The 13,228-nt window shown below is 37.3% G+C and overlaps 1 long non-coding RNA gene across 1 annotated transcript; it reads left to right on the top strand.

Moving 5' to 3' along the window:
• Positions 1-276: 276 nt before the first annotated feature.
• LOC122292803 lies at positions 277-2,313 on the top strand. The gene is made up of 3 exons (XR_006237032.1): positions 277-1,485; positions 1,693-2,048; positions 2,124-2,313. It is a non-coding gene; the product is annotated as an uncharacterized LOC122292803 (long non-coding RNA).
• Positions 2,314-13,228: the final 10,915 nt, after the last annotated feature.

The raw sequence follows: 13,228 nt of genomic DNA, 5'->3' as shown, positions 1-13,228 counted from the left end.
AAATTCTTAATAAAAATGATGCTTTGTTGCTATGTGTTTTCATGTAAGTTGATGTATTTTTTTTTTTTTTAATGTTTTGTGTAATTTCCATTTTGTTTTGATGTAATTTGATGATGTTAGTTTTATGCAATCTAATTTAGGTATTTTGATGTTTTGAATTTTTTACATTTACTTTGATTGTATAAGTTGCTGTTTTTGAAAATTATTAAAGAAAAATGGACCTGATTTGCTGGATTTAAATACACTTGTGAGAGTAGAATGTCCGTTGTTGGTGACTCCACTTTCAAGTGCTGCTACTCTACCCTCAACTGGAGCTAAGAGATTGTAATGAGGCCCTCTTCATGGAGCTTCCAATGGGATTGCAGAAACTCACAATTGGAGGATTTGATGCACTAGAGTCCATACCGGAGAGATGGATGGACTTCAACAATTCTTGTCTTGAGGAGTTAAAAAATACATCTCTATCCAGTGGTGGTCAACCTTCTACATTAAAAATCCTTGGCATCAAAGATTGTAGGAAGTTAGAGCTTCTAGTGGGCTGGAACTATTCATTCCTTGAAAGATCGAAGTTAGAAAATGGTTGTGATTCTCTACAGTCCTTTCCATTAAACATATTCCCGAATCTGAAGTCCATCAAACTAAATGGATGTAGGAATCTAGAGTCTGTTAATGTTCCGCAATAACTTGAACTTGATTTAGTGGCCTTATCAATAATAAAAATAAAAAATTGCTCCAATTTCGTATCATTTCCAAATGGAGGATTGTGTGCCCCAAAACTTGCTAGGTTTCATGTCATCAATTGTCACAGTCTGACGTCACTACCTGACAAGATGCACATACTCAATCCGTCTCTTTGGGAGTTGCATTTGGTTCAGTGTCCAGAAGTTGAGTCGTTCCCTGAAGGAGGCTTGCCTTCCAGTCTATTTAGTATTTACATCATCGACTGTGACAGACTCGTCGCCAATAGAAGGGGATGGGGATTGCAAAATTTGCCCTCCATTGAACACATTAGAATCAAAGGCAATTGTGCAGACGTCGAGTCCTTTCCGGAGGCGAGTCTACTTCCCAGTTCCCACGAGTTTGGTTTCTCTTGAGATGTCAACCTTTCAAAATATGAAATCTTTGGATTATAAGGCCCTTCGACACCTCACCTCTCTTGGATCATTGCCGATCTATTCCTGCCCTAAGTTGAGGTCTATGCAAGAAGAAGGGTTGCCTGCCTCCATTTCTAGTCTACAGATCTACCAATGTGCTTTGTTAGGGAAACAGTTGCAAAACAAAAATGGAAAAGCATGGCGTAAGATTGCTCACATCCCCTATAAGGGTTTACACGCAATATGGAAGTGAATTAAGGAGGTAATTAAGCTATACAGCAAGCTGGCTGATCTCTAGAATCATGGAAATTATTCTGGATGATTTTCTTTGTCCGTTAAGAGTGCCCAATTTCAGTTATATTATCTACAGCACAGATGAACGACGAAAAAGGTATGTGCAACTTTAACTATATTAACTAATTCCCCATAATGATTTTCCTTTCTGTTAAAAGTCTAAAACTATCTCGAGTGAAAACAGAATGCTTTTTCAATTGCTCCTTCTCCCTCGATCTGATTATTCCAAAATAATTATTGAGGTTTGTTGAGTCTCTGTCATGCCACTACAAGATATTAATGTGAAGTTCGTATAAAGCTGCAGGTTTGTTCCGGTGATACGTGTTTCTGCACATCTCCTTTCGGATGCTCTTCCTTAATTCCTTACGAGGTTTTTTTAATAGAGATATGCTTTCTTTGCTTCGAATCAAGTTGATGCGTCCCATATGCATTCCCAAGCTCATCTGAAGCTCTCCTGCAGTGCTCTGCTGTGCATCAGCAGTATCTGAAGCTCTGGCTTTTAGTTACAACAAAATCTTGAAAAGGCTTGGCGATTGTGCAACTTCTTTTATAGCTTCTCTTGTTACTTGTTCCAATCAAGACTCGTGCCGTTTGTACACGATCTGCCTATGCATGCCATACCAAGAAACAGGGCTAGTTTCATTCGACAGGGGTGATCAGGTAAATTTGTTTTCTGATTTTGTTATTTTTGGAAATTCTCATATGGTTTTACATCTAACATTCAAGCTTGTTCAGGCTTGCATGCTCGTGGACATGGCAGCAATCTTGCATCAGCTGCATGTATACCATTCGGCTTACTCAGTTGATATTTGTAATCCCTGATAAGGAGAGACTAGATTTCTCTCACTTTTGCAGCCAATTAAAGGGTACAATTGCTAAAGTTTTCTTAAAATTAAGCTGGTTTGTTTAAATTTGAGCTCAAATGAAAAGTTCCATCCTCTTAAAAAAAAAATCAATTGAAGGGAAAGCTTTTCGTAAATTCAACTAAAGAAGAGTTTGGACAGAAAAAACTAATCTATTGTGTAGCAAAATGATTCATCTAAATCGATGTGATTAATGATTAAAAAAATAATAATTTTTTGGCATAAATTCAATCACAATATCTTTTAGATATTAAAAAATGGAGGAAATTACATATAATTCCGTCAAACTACTAGCTAATTTTGCAATCGTCTCATTAAACTGTTATTTTCGATAATTTACCACTAAAACAAATAGCAACTTACTTCTATGTAGACAATTTCTCAGAAAGACTAACTTATTAAAAAAAACTAAAAAATGAGAAATATAAAAATAACTTTTTTTTCTTCGAGGGTTACTTTTTTCTATTTAATATTATTAAATTTTATTTTTTTTAAGTTCAGTTTAATTTAGACTTTTTAAAGGGAGACGGGAGTGTATTACAATTTTTTGACAGTTTAGGGGATGATTGCAGCAAATAGTGTAGTAGTTCAAGGTGATTATGCATATTTTCCCCAAGTTCTCATCCTTCAAAGAAAATAAAAATAATAAAAAAGAGGAACTTTGTATGCAATGATCTAACCCAATTAAAAACAACATAAAAATCAAAATTAACGAGTTTAAGAAAAAACTCAGAAAAATAATTGTAAAAGTTATTTTTTCCAACATGTTTATAATGAGTCCAATCGCTCTTTTACACACACAATAAAAATATGTGTTAAAAACTTATCAATCTAAACCTATTTTTCACAAAACTTTTAAAACAATACTTCAATTGAAAAATTATTGAAAATCTTTGCTGTCATTTTCTGTACCCGGAGGTAAACCCTTTAACCTAAAATCTACATGAGTGATAAGAAAACTTAACTACAAATATCCTCCAAATTCAAATACCTAAAAAATCCTTCTAAAGAAAGTAAACTCTACACTAATACATATTCGAAAAAAAAATCTCACTGAAAAGGTTTGACAAAATGATTCTCACAACCTTGAAAGAGGCTTGTATTCTTGCATTCTTTTTTATATTCATTTGTACAAAGATTAGAAAAAAATATAAAGAGATTTACAACTGATTTGTAGGCTATAAACTAGGCACTAATGGTCCAACTATTTATGCTGTGATAGAAGCTATGATTGAGGATCATCAGTTGACTTTCCTTGTATGAGAGACTTAACAATTGTATCCTTAGAAAGTTGAATCTGAGTAGGGTTGGCCTACGCTGGAAAGGTGTTGCCCAACGACCATTGGAGTAGCAACTGGTTTACTATCAATCATGGCTACTCGGTCAAGAAGATCAAGAGCATTTGGTATGTGATAAAAATAAACCATGAGATTGATGATGAACTTCAATGCCTTAGAAATAGTGCAGTGACATGAGATCCTTCATGGAGAAGGTAAGTCCAAGTTGTTGAATGAAGCTGGTAAGAAAGTCATTGTTGTTGCCAGTGACAACAATATCATCTACATAGAGCAGAAAGTAAATGGTGCCTACAAATTGATGATAAACAAATAGAGAATGGTCAGCATGGCTGCATTGGAAACCAAATTTGAGAATGAAGTTGCTAAACTTGTGAAACCAAGCATGAGGTGCTTGTTTCAATCTGTAGAGGCCTTCTTTAATTTACAAACATGACTTGGATATGTAGAATTGGTATAACCAGAAGACTGCTCCATATATATTTCTTTAGAAAGAGAGCCATGGAGAAAAGCATTTTTAACTTCCATATATCTAATAGACCAATGTGTTGTAATAGCAAGAGAGAGGACCATTCTAATAGTGGAAGCCTTCCCTACAGGGCTAAAGGTTTTAGTGAAATCCAAGTTAGGAATATGTTTGTGTGCACCCTCGACCCCCACGTGTGATTTGGTAGGAGTCGTGACACCGGGGTGATGGCCACCCGAGTCACACACGCCATTGCCAAGTGCAAGTGTATGCAAACATGCAAGATGTGTATAGTTTATAAACACGGGGGAAAAAATAACAAGGAAGTCTAAAACTAAGCACCAAAAAATTTAAAATACAGCCCAACAAGAAGACCTCCAAAAAGTCAATATCGTCATCCAGTTGATCGAAAATAAAAATAGAAATAATAGCCCAACAACTACAATAGAATTAAACCCCTCAGGTCATCATTCCTCAGGCAGGGTTAGTCCATTATGCTCAAACTTGTCCTCTACATCAAAATCTACAGTTTCATGGTGGGAATCCCACAATGAGAGCTCACAATCTCAGCAAGTGAAACCCAAACAAGAATTTCAAACATGGTTACATATAACAAATATGGACAACAATAATAAGAGGTTATCCAAAATAACCTTTTTGTAACACCTTTACCCAAAAAATTTCTTCAATAAGAGCCACTCATGCCAAAATCACATTTACACACAAGTGAAATTTATTTAATTACGCCATACTTTGGCTCCCTTCGTCACACCACGGGTAACAACCGTATGTGTGACTTTATAATAAGTGATGCCCAGATCCTCGCCCAGAGCGTATGTAACCAAACATCCTCAAACCTTTGCTAGCAAAGGTGCCAAGGAGTCATACCAAGAGCATTATCGTTTTGGCCGCGCCTACTATCGCTCAATGACAACTCAGGGGTTGTCACTTAGTTTTACACAGTCCTGGGTGATAAGAGGAGCTAAATCAAGATAATACCCCGTTTCGGCTTGGGATCATGACACACACATACGCACAAAAATACTTTTTATCATTTAACACCAAAACACAATGTTTTACCTATTTCACAGCATAACCACAGAGCACAATATTAATATCACGACAAGCAATAACAATTAAAAATGCATGTGCATGACATACAGTTATTGGATGATATGGAAATAATACAATACAACAAACATCATAGATTTCACAGTTTCAACACCAAACCTCCATCCGGCCCTCGGCCAACAATTTCAACACCAACACCAAGTGCAATATTATATTCCAACATTTCACAGGGCCCTCGACCAGTAACCAAACACAACCAGACCGCATAAAAAACACAGTTTTCCAACATTAGAAAATTTTAGATGATCACGCATGCAGTCTAAGAGAGCTCGTGAGTGTCACTGCGAGTGGAAAAATTTGCCAATAACTAATAACAGCAACTCAAATAAGAAATAACAAAATCATAGGGCCGCACAGCTTACAAAGTGGCAGCGACAGTGGCAACATGGTAAAGGCAGTGGCAGATATGGTCAAAACGGGAAGATCCATAATAGAGAAAAATCAAAGGAATGTAGATCTATCATGACAATAGGTGGAGGATGGGATTTTCACAATGGAGGGAGGTTGTGCATAGCAGAGTAGACCCCAAATGGGAGTTCCAAGCTTAAGTTGGGGGTGGATCTGAGGGAGAAAAAGGCCTAGCAGAGGGGAAGGGGTCAGATGACCACAGTGGTGCAAGGTGGATCTTGGAGGAAAAAGCTCTTGAAGGCTATTGGAATAAAGATTGGATGGAGAGGAAGGTGTTGGGGCTATGACTGGAAGGAGGAGAAGACATTTGAGGGATGATTTGGGGGTGGAGAGACTCGGCCTATTTAAAGGCCGAGGGTTGGGGGTCAAAGATCTCAATCGTGGTTGCGATTGGTGGTTGAGGACGATGGGGTCTTCGCAAGAGTCTCACACATGGCATGCAATGAGTGGTGGGCTTGAATGGCACGAGGGCCTCACAGGTTGTAAAGCAGCTGCCATAGCTGAGGGCCTCACGGGTTGTAGGGCTTGAATGGCACGAATTGGTCAGGGCATGCGGTGGAAGTAGACGAAGGATAAGGGCTTCGACGCAATGAACACATGGAGGCAATTTGGTGGCAGTGGGGAGAGGCATTGCCCGGTGCCAGGGGAAGACGGAGAAAAAGGAGAGGAAAGAGAAAAAAAAAAGGGAGAGGGGAGGCGGGGAGTGGGTCGAGCGGCACAAAGGGGAAAATGGAGCTTTGGGTTTTTACCCTTTGGCTGAAAATGGCGTCGTTTAGGGGAGGAAGACTGCATTTCAAAATGGCGCCATTTCAAGTGAGAAAAAAGGCTAGGCTCAAAATCCACTCACTTTACACTAAAATTAGTCCAACTCACACTAAAAAAGGAACCCACTTCACACAATTAAACCCACATGCCAAAATTTGGGCTCTAACTTCACCAAAGAAAAAAACACACACACACACACAAAAGCAAACCTGGCACTCACAGTTTGTATTCTTGAGCTACTAAACGGGCTTTGTACCGCTCAACACTTCCATCAAATTTTATTTTGGTTAGAAAAACCCACCAAGAGCCATTAATATTCTTATTTGGTGGCCAAGGAACCAAAATCCAAGTTTCATTTTGTTTGAGAGCTTGGGTTTTGTCATCCATGATAGAAATCCTTTCAGGATTTTTTTTAAGGCTAATGTAAAGCCTTTTTATTCTTTAAGAGCTAATAGAGAATGGACAAAATGAGAGAAAGGTAATGCAATGATAGCATGATACGCTTTAGGCTGAGAGATGCCTGCTTTAGCTTTTGTGATCATGTTGTGGGTGTTAATATGAGCATATGGCAATGGTGTAGGTAGGCTTCTAGGACATGGAGGTGCTGGGACAACAGAGGAGTTTGTTATGTCGGAAGGACTATGAGATATTGAAATGGAAAGAGCCATTGAATGTGGGAGTAGAGCATATGGATTGGGTGCACGAGGAAGAAAAACTGTAGGTTGAGAGGAGGAAGTGGTAGTGGTGCAGCTTAGAAGTGGAGAACTTGGAATTGATATGATTTGTGGAGCATCAAAATAGGAGACAAAATCAGTGAGTGATGAAAAATGAGAACGAGAATTTCCTACAAAGGGAAAATTTTGTTCATCAAAGGTGACATGTCTTAAGATATAGACTTGTTGTGTGCTGAGATCAATACATCGAAAAGCTTTATGAGTAGAACTCTAGCCAATGAAAACACAAGGAGAACTTTTGGGCATTAGTTTGTGTGATTGATAATCCCGTAAGAAAGGAAAGCATAAATAGCCAAAAGTTTATAAAATGTTATAACTTGGCTTCTTACCAAACAAGAGTTCATAAGGAGTGTTGCCTTTAAGAACTGAAGTTGGGAATCAATTGATGATGAATCTAGCTATTGAGAACACTTCAACCCAAAGTGAGGAAGGAACATGAGAGTGGAACAACAATGTTAAACAAACTTCGGTTTTATGCCAATGTTTACGCTCTGCTCTGTCATTTTGTTCAAGCATGTATGGGCAGAAATTTTGTTGTTGAATGCTTTTATTTTCCAAGTGAGTCTTAAAGTGAAAATTAGTGAATTTGGTTCCACCATCACATTGGAAAATCTTGATTTTAGTGTTGAATTGATTTTCAACCAACCTTTGAAAATAGATGAATGTTTCATAGAACTTAGCTTTGGTTTTTAAAGGGTAAAACCAGGTGAATCTCGAGTGATCATCAACAAAGATCACATAAAACCGAAAGCCTGAAGAAGAAAGAATTGGAGTGGGTCCCCACAAATCACGGTGGATTAAACCTAGGACAGAAGTGGTGCAATTTTCATTTATAGAAATTAGAAGTCTTTTGCTTTTACCGAGTTGATAGCTAGAGCAGATAGAGGGAGTTGGCATAATTGATGCAGCAGATAAAACACTATTTTTTTTTTTTAATCAAAAGCTCAAGTACATGATTTGAGACATGCCCCAATCAAGCATGCCAAAGAGAAAATGATGCATTGAGTTTGTTATTTTTTAGAGAAGCAAGAAAGGCTTGGTGTCCACAATTAAGAACATAGAGGACATCAATACATCTACCGGTTCCCAACTCTATTCTCGTGTGCAGATCTTGTATGACAAAACCATAGTAAAAAAACTTGACAAAACAATGATTATCACCAGTCAATTTGCTAATGGAGATAAGGTTTTTAGTGATATGAGGCAAAACCAAGAACATCACAAAGAGAAATAGAAGAATTGGTTTGAGTAAACTACTGTGTGTAATAGTAATGAGGCACCATTCTCAACTAAGACTTGATCAGTACCAGTGTAGGTGGTAGAGGTATCAAGTTGGCCGGGGTCATTTGTCATGTGGGAAGAAGCACCACTATCAGTATACAAATCAAATGAATTATTAGGAGAAGAGAAAGGTTTTGCAATGTGAGCTTCATGACTATTTTGATTATAGCATTCCCAGCAAACAGCTGCAGTTTGACCAGCTTTGGCACAAATCTGACAAACAAGTTTAGTTTGTTGTGTGGTGGAGTAGTTCTTGTTATTGGTGAAGTTGCTATGCCCACCTTGAGAACCTTGGTTTCAAGTGCCTCGATTGCCACCTTGACCTTTATGAGGGTGACAACCTCCTCTGAGCAGTGAATGCTACTGCTGGATTAGAATGACCTCTAATAGATTTGATGAAGAAATCATTACTCTCTGCCTTTGGAATGAGAAGGTGGTAGAGGAATATGTGATAGCATGGTGGTGGAGAAAGTAGAAAATTTAGGTCCCAATCCACATAAGAACCAGTGGACTTTATCAAAATCATCAACAGAGCAGCCCATGGCAGCAAACTGGTCACAAAGGTTTTTAAAGGCTTGAAAATTTTCACCAACAGTTCAAGTCCCTTTCTTCATGAGCTAAAGATCATCCTTGATCCTTAATTCTCTAGCCTTGGATTTATGAGAGAATGAATTCTCAAGAGATTTCCAAGCATCTCTAATAGTGGTTAATCCAAGAACGTCAGAGAGGAGTAGATGGGGATGAGCATTAGTGATTTGTTTGTTTTCAAGAAACATAAGCTAGGCTTGGGATGGGACAACTATTATCAAGAATGGTTTCAGATGGTACAGGGAGAGAACTATCAACATAGCGTAAGAGAGTTTGACTTGAGAGAAGGGGTAGAATCTGACTATGCCAAAGAAGGTCATTGGTAGAAGTGAGCTTAATAGAAAGCATGTGTATCATAATGTTGAAGGATAGAATAGAAAGAGTGGAGGATTCGGAAGTCATGACAGAATAAATGTTAATCCTACAAGACACTTAAGACCGTGAAAAGGTTTGACCAAATGATTCTCACAACCTTAAGAGAGGCGTGTATTCTTGCATTCCTTTTTATATTCATTTCTACAAAGATTAGAAAATATATATATATATATATATATATATATATATATATATATATATATATATATATATAAAGAGATTTACACCTGATTTGTAGGCAATAAATTAGGCATTAATGGTGCAACTGTTTATGTTGTGATAGAAGCTATGATTGATGATTTTTTTGATGTGTAACCTTCAAAATATCTCAAACTTCTTTAACAATCTCACATATGAAAATTCTTTTAAATTCTTCGGGGGATACTGCCATGAAAATAACATTAAGTCATTTGCTATTCTAATTGCAATTGTTGATTTTATCTTTTGTCGAAACATCTATAAATATCACGAGTTTAGTCCATCCTTGTTCAATCGAATGCCATACACATTCATTCAAAGACTTGAGGAAATGTCTCATACGAACTTTCCAATAAACATAATTTTTCCCATTAAAGTGTGGTGGAACATATGATGACGTCGACATGATCTACAAGGGCACGGATCACACTTGAATGAGTGAACCTAGCTCTGATGCCAATTGAAATTCCTAATGTACCCCTATAAAATCATGAAATTATCTACCAATTTCCTTAAACAATTTGGTTAGATCTCAATATTGTGATTATTAAATGAATCAAATACTTAGACAAAATAAACAAACTTGCATAACACAACAATTGGTTACGAAAAAAAATCCTTTAAAGAACTCTTTAAAAGTAAAATCCTATGGGGTAGCCAAACCAAGTAAAGTCAATCTTAGTGTTTAAAAATTAATTACAAGTAATTCTCAATTACAAAACCTTTGTAACTTGACTCTCTTACTTGTCCAGACAAATGACTCATCTGTCTTCTACCGCAGTAGCAACCAGAACCTCTGGCAATCTTCAAACTATTGACTTCCATCCTAGAATTCTAGTGGTTGAAATCCAATAAACGATCGTTCACACTTAAAGCACAATCACACTTAAAGAGAGATCACAAATATGAAAATTTACTAAAAACCTTTTCACCAAAATATACACTAGAAAGTGCTTTACAAAATATATAGATATCAATATCTGTATATCCTAATCATTAGGATCCCTTAAATAAACATCCTGAAAAGAGTTCCAGTCATAGTAGGATTCTGCTGAATCTGTCGTGAGGACGTCTCCTCACGGATTGCTGACATTTCATGATAACTCTTCACTGCAGTAACTTATTCTTGTTCAGATTTTATTCTTGATAAGTGCAGATCTTATGGACTCAAATTTCACATAAAAACTTATCTTAACAACCTATAAGACTCCTAAATAAACTCAATGTTGTTAAAGATAAAGTCAATGATTATTTTATATCCATCCAAAAATTATAAATTCAATGATAAAATAAATCTTATCACTTAGTTATCTAATCCTAACCAACTTTTGGATTTACAGTTTTGATGAAGCCAATGCCAATGGTGTCAAACTCTTCAATCTCTTGGTTTGATAAAAGTCATAGGCCCTACCAAGTCCTCTACTATTTGTGATAGTTGTCAGCTCAGCAAAACAAGTCTCTTACCTTTTCTTTCATCTTCTTCCAAGTATTTTGGACTTTTGAAAAAATTTCATTGTGATTTTTGTGGCCCTGCCCCCATTAATTCTATAAATAAATTTTCTTATTATGCAATTTTAGTTGACGATTTTAGTCGTTACATGTGGTTCATTACTTGAAAAATAAATCTGATTTCTTTCCTGCATTTCGTACTTTTATTGACTCTCTTGATTGTCAATTTTCCAAATACATTAAAATTTCCCAATCCGATGGTTGTGGAGAATTCCCAAGCAATATATTCACACATGTTTTACAAGACAATGGTATTGTTTGTCATATTCCTTGTCCAAACACTCTAAAACAAAATGGCATCACTGAATGACGACATCGCACTATTCGGGAGTTAGACCTTGTTATGTTATATCATAGCAATATGCCTAACGTTTTTGGGTTGAGGCATTCTCCACGACGGTTTATTTAATAAACCGTCTTACTTCCGTGAGTCTTGGAAATGAATCTCATTTTTTTAAACTTTATAGCCATCACCTAAATTACTCCTCCATACATGCCATTGGTTTTATGTGTTTTCCCTACTATGGAGCAACACTACAAATAAATTTGACCCTAAATCGCTTCCATGTGTCTTCATGAATATAGCGATAAGCACAAAGGTTATAAATGTTTTTATCCTCCCACTATATGCATATATATCTCTCAGCATGTTGTTTTTTAAGAGAAGTCTTTTCCTTTCAAACACCCTGCTATCCTTCATTGCCCTCATACAAAACCGCATATTATTTCCATTTTTAAGACATCAATTGTCCTCAAAGTTCTCCTCACTCTAATGTAGTGACACCTACCTCTAGTGCCACTCATATGAATCACAATCCACTCGTATGAATCACAATCCACACCTTATCCCCACCGATGATCCCTCACCATTAAATCCTACTTTACCCGTGGCCATCATAGACACATTTACATTTGCATTCCAAGCACCAAGTGCTACCATTCATTCTCCCACTTTTCCTTCCCATGCTCCCATAGCCATCTCCCCCAATAACACACATCCTAACCCCATTGCACCACTTGAACGTATATCATCCATTGAACCCATGTCATCTATTTTTTTAGAAGAGACAAAGTCACATGTACATGAGTAACCCCCTTCCAATTTTATTAATAGCCCTCACTTGTAGTGAAAGAATACCATGGTAAAATGACAAAGCCCAAGAAAAACCTTCGGACCAACCAATTTTTTAAATCAAAAACACTATTTTATACAACCAACAAAACTATTATGCACAAAAATAAGGGAAACCCCATCTATCCATATGTACAAAACCCTGAAACCGAACCGCACCATCATTCTCCCCAAAAAAATCCAAAGACAGCACCTAGTACCTTCCTTGGCTAAAAAATCAGCCACCATGTTTGCTTCACGAAAAACATGTTGCACCTTTGCATTCAGCAAAGAGAGAAGCTACTGCACTTCCTCTCAAAACTCCCAAAGATACCAAAATCTATACACTCCAGATAGAAACAAACCCACCACCACCTTTGAATTCGACTCCACCACAATATTTCATAAACCCAACTCTCAACACATCTTCAAGCCATCCATTAGAGCTGTACATTCGGTAAGCGTGTTAGTAGCATGCCCAAAATGATGTGCAAATCTAGCCAAGACTCTACCATGATGATCCCTAACAACCCCCCACCTCAAGAAGGCCCCGGGTTTCCAGCGGAACTCCCATCTACATTAAGTTTGTAAAATCCCATCTAAGGCCGATTCCATGCTACCCATTCCCCAGGCTTGAACACAACAGGAACCACTGGACAGTTTAAACCTTGCAACAATAAAACATCTTTCGAATTCAATTTTTGAAAATGCCTAAGAGAACTGGAAATATCCTTGAAAAAACCTTTTACAACCCGGATAACTGCCTTCCAATCAAATGCAATTCCTTCCATCCGAACTGCACATCTAGGGTGCCAAATTGCCCAAGTAATAATAATAGGAGCCACACCACATAACCATCCTACTTGAGAAGTTGATGATGCCCTCAACCACCAAATATTGACTACTCCCTGCCACAACCTCATTTGAGGCAACCAAACACCAAAAATAGCAACAAAATAGTTCCAAACATTTCTTGCTCCCTCGCCATCACATAGCACATGATCTAAAGATTCAACTTTAGGCTCTACACAACAATCGCATTTTGATACTATCGGCACACCGAGACCTTTGATAGTCTCCTCAACTGGTAAAGCTTTAAGTCGCGCTCACCAACAA

This window comes from Carya illinoinensis, chromosome 13 (genome assembly GCF_018687715.1).
Source record: "Carya illinoinensis cultivar Pawnee chromosome 13, C.illinoinensisPawnee_v1, whole genome shotgun sequence".
Classification (NCBI taxonomy): domain Eukaryota; kingdom Viridiplantae; phylum Streptophyta; class Magnoliopsida; order Fagales; family Juglandaceae; genus Carya; species Carya illinoinensis.
Note: the sequence above shows the minus strand (reverse complement) of the source record. Positions and strands in the feature narration are given on the sequence as shown.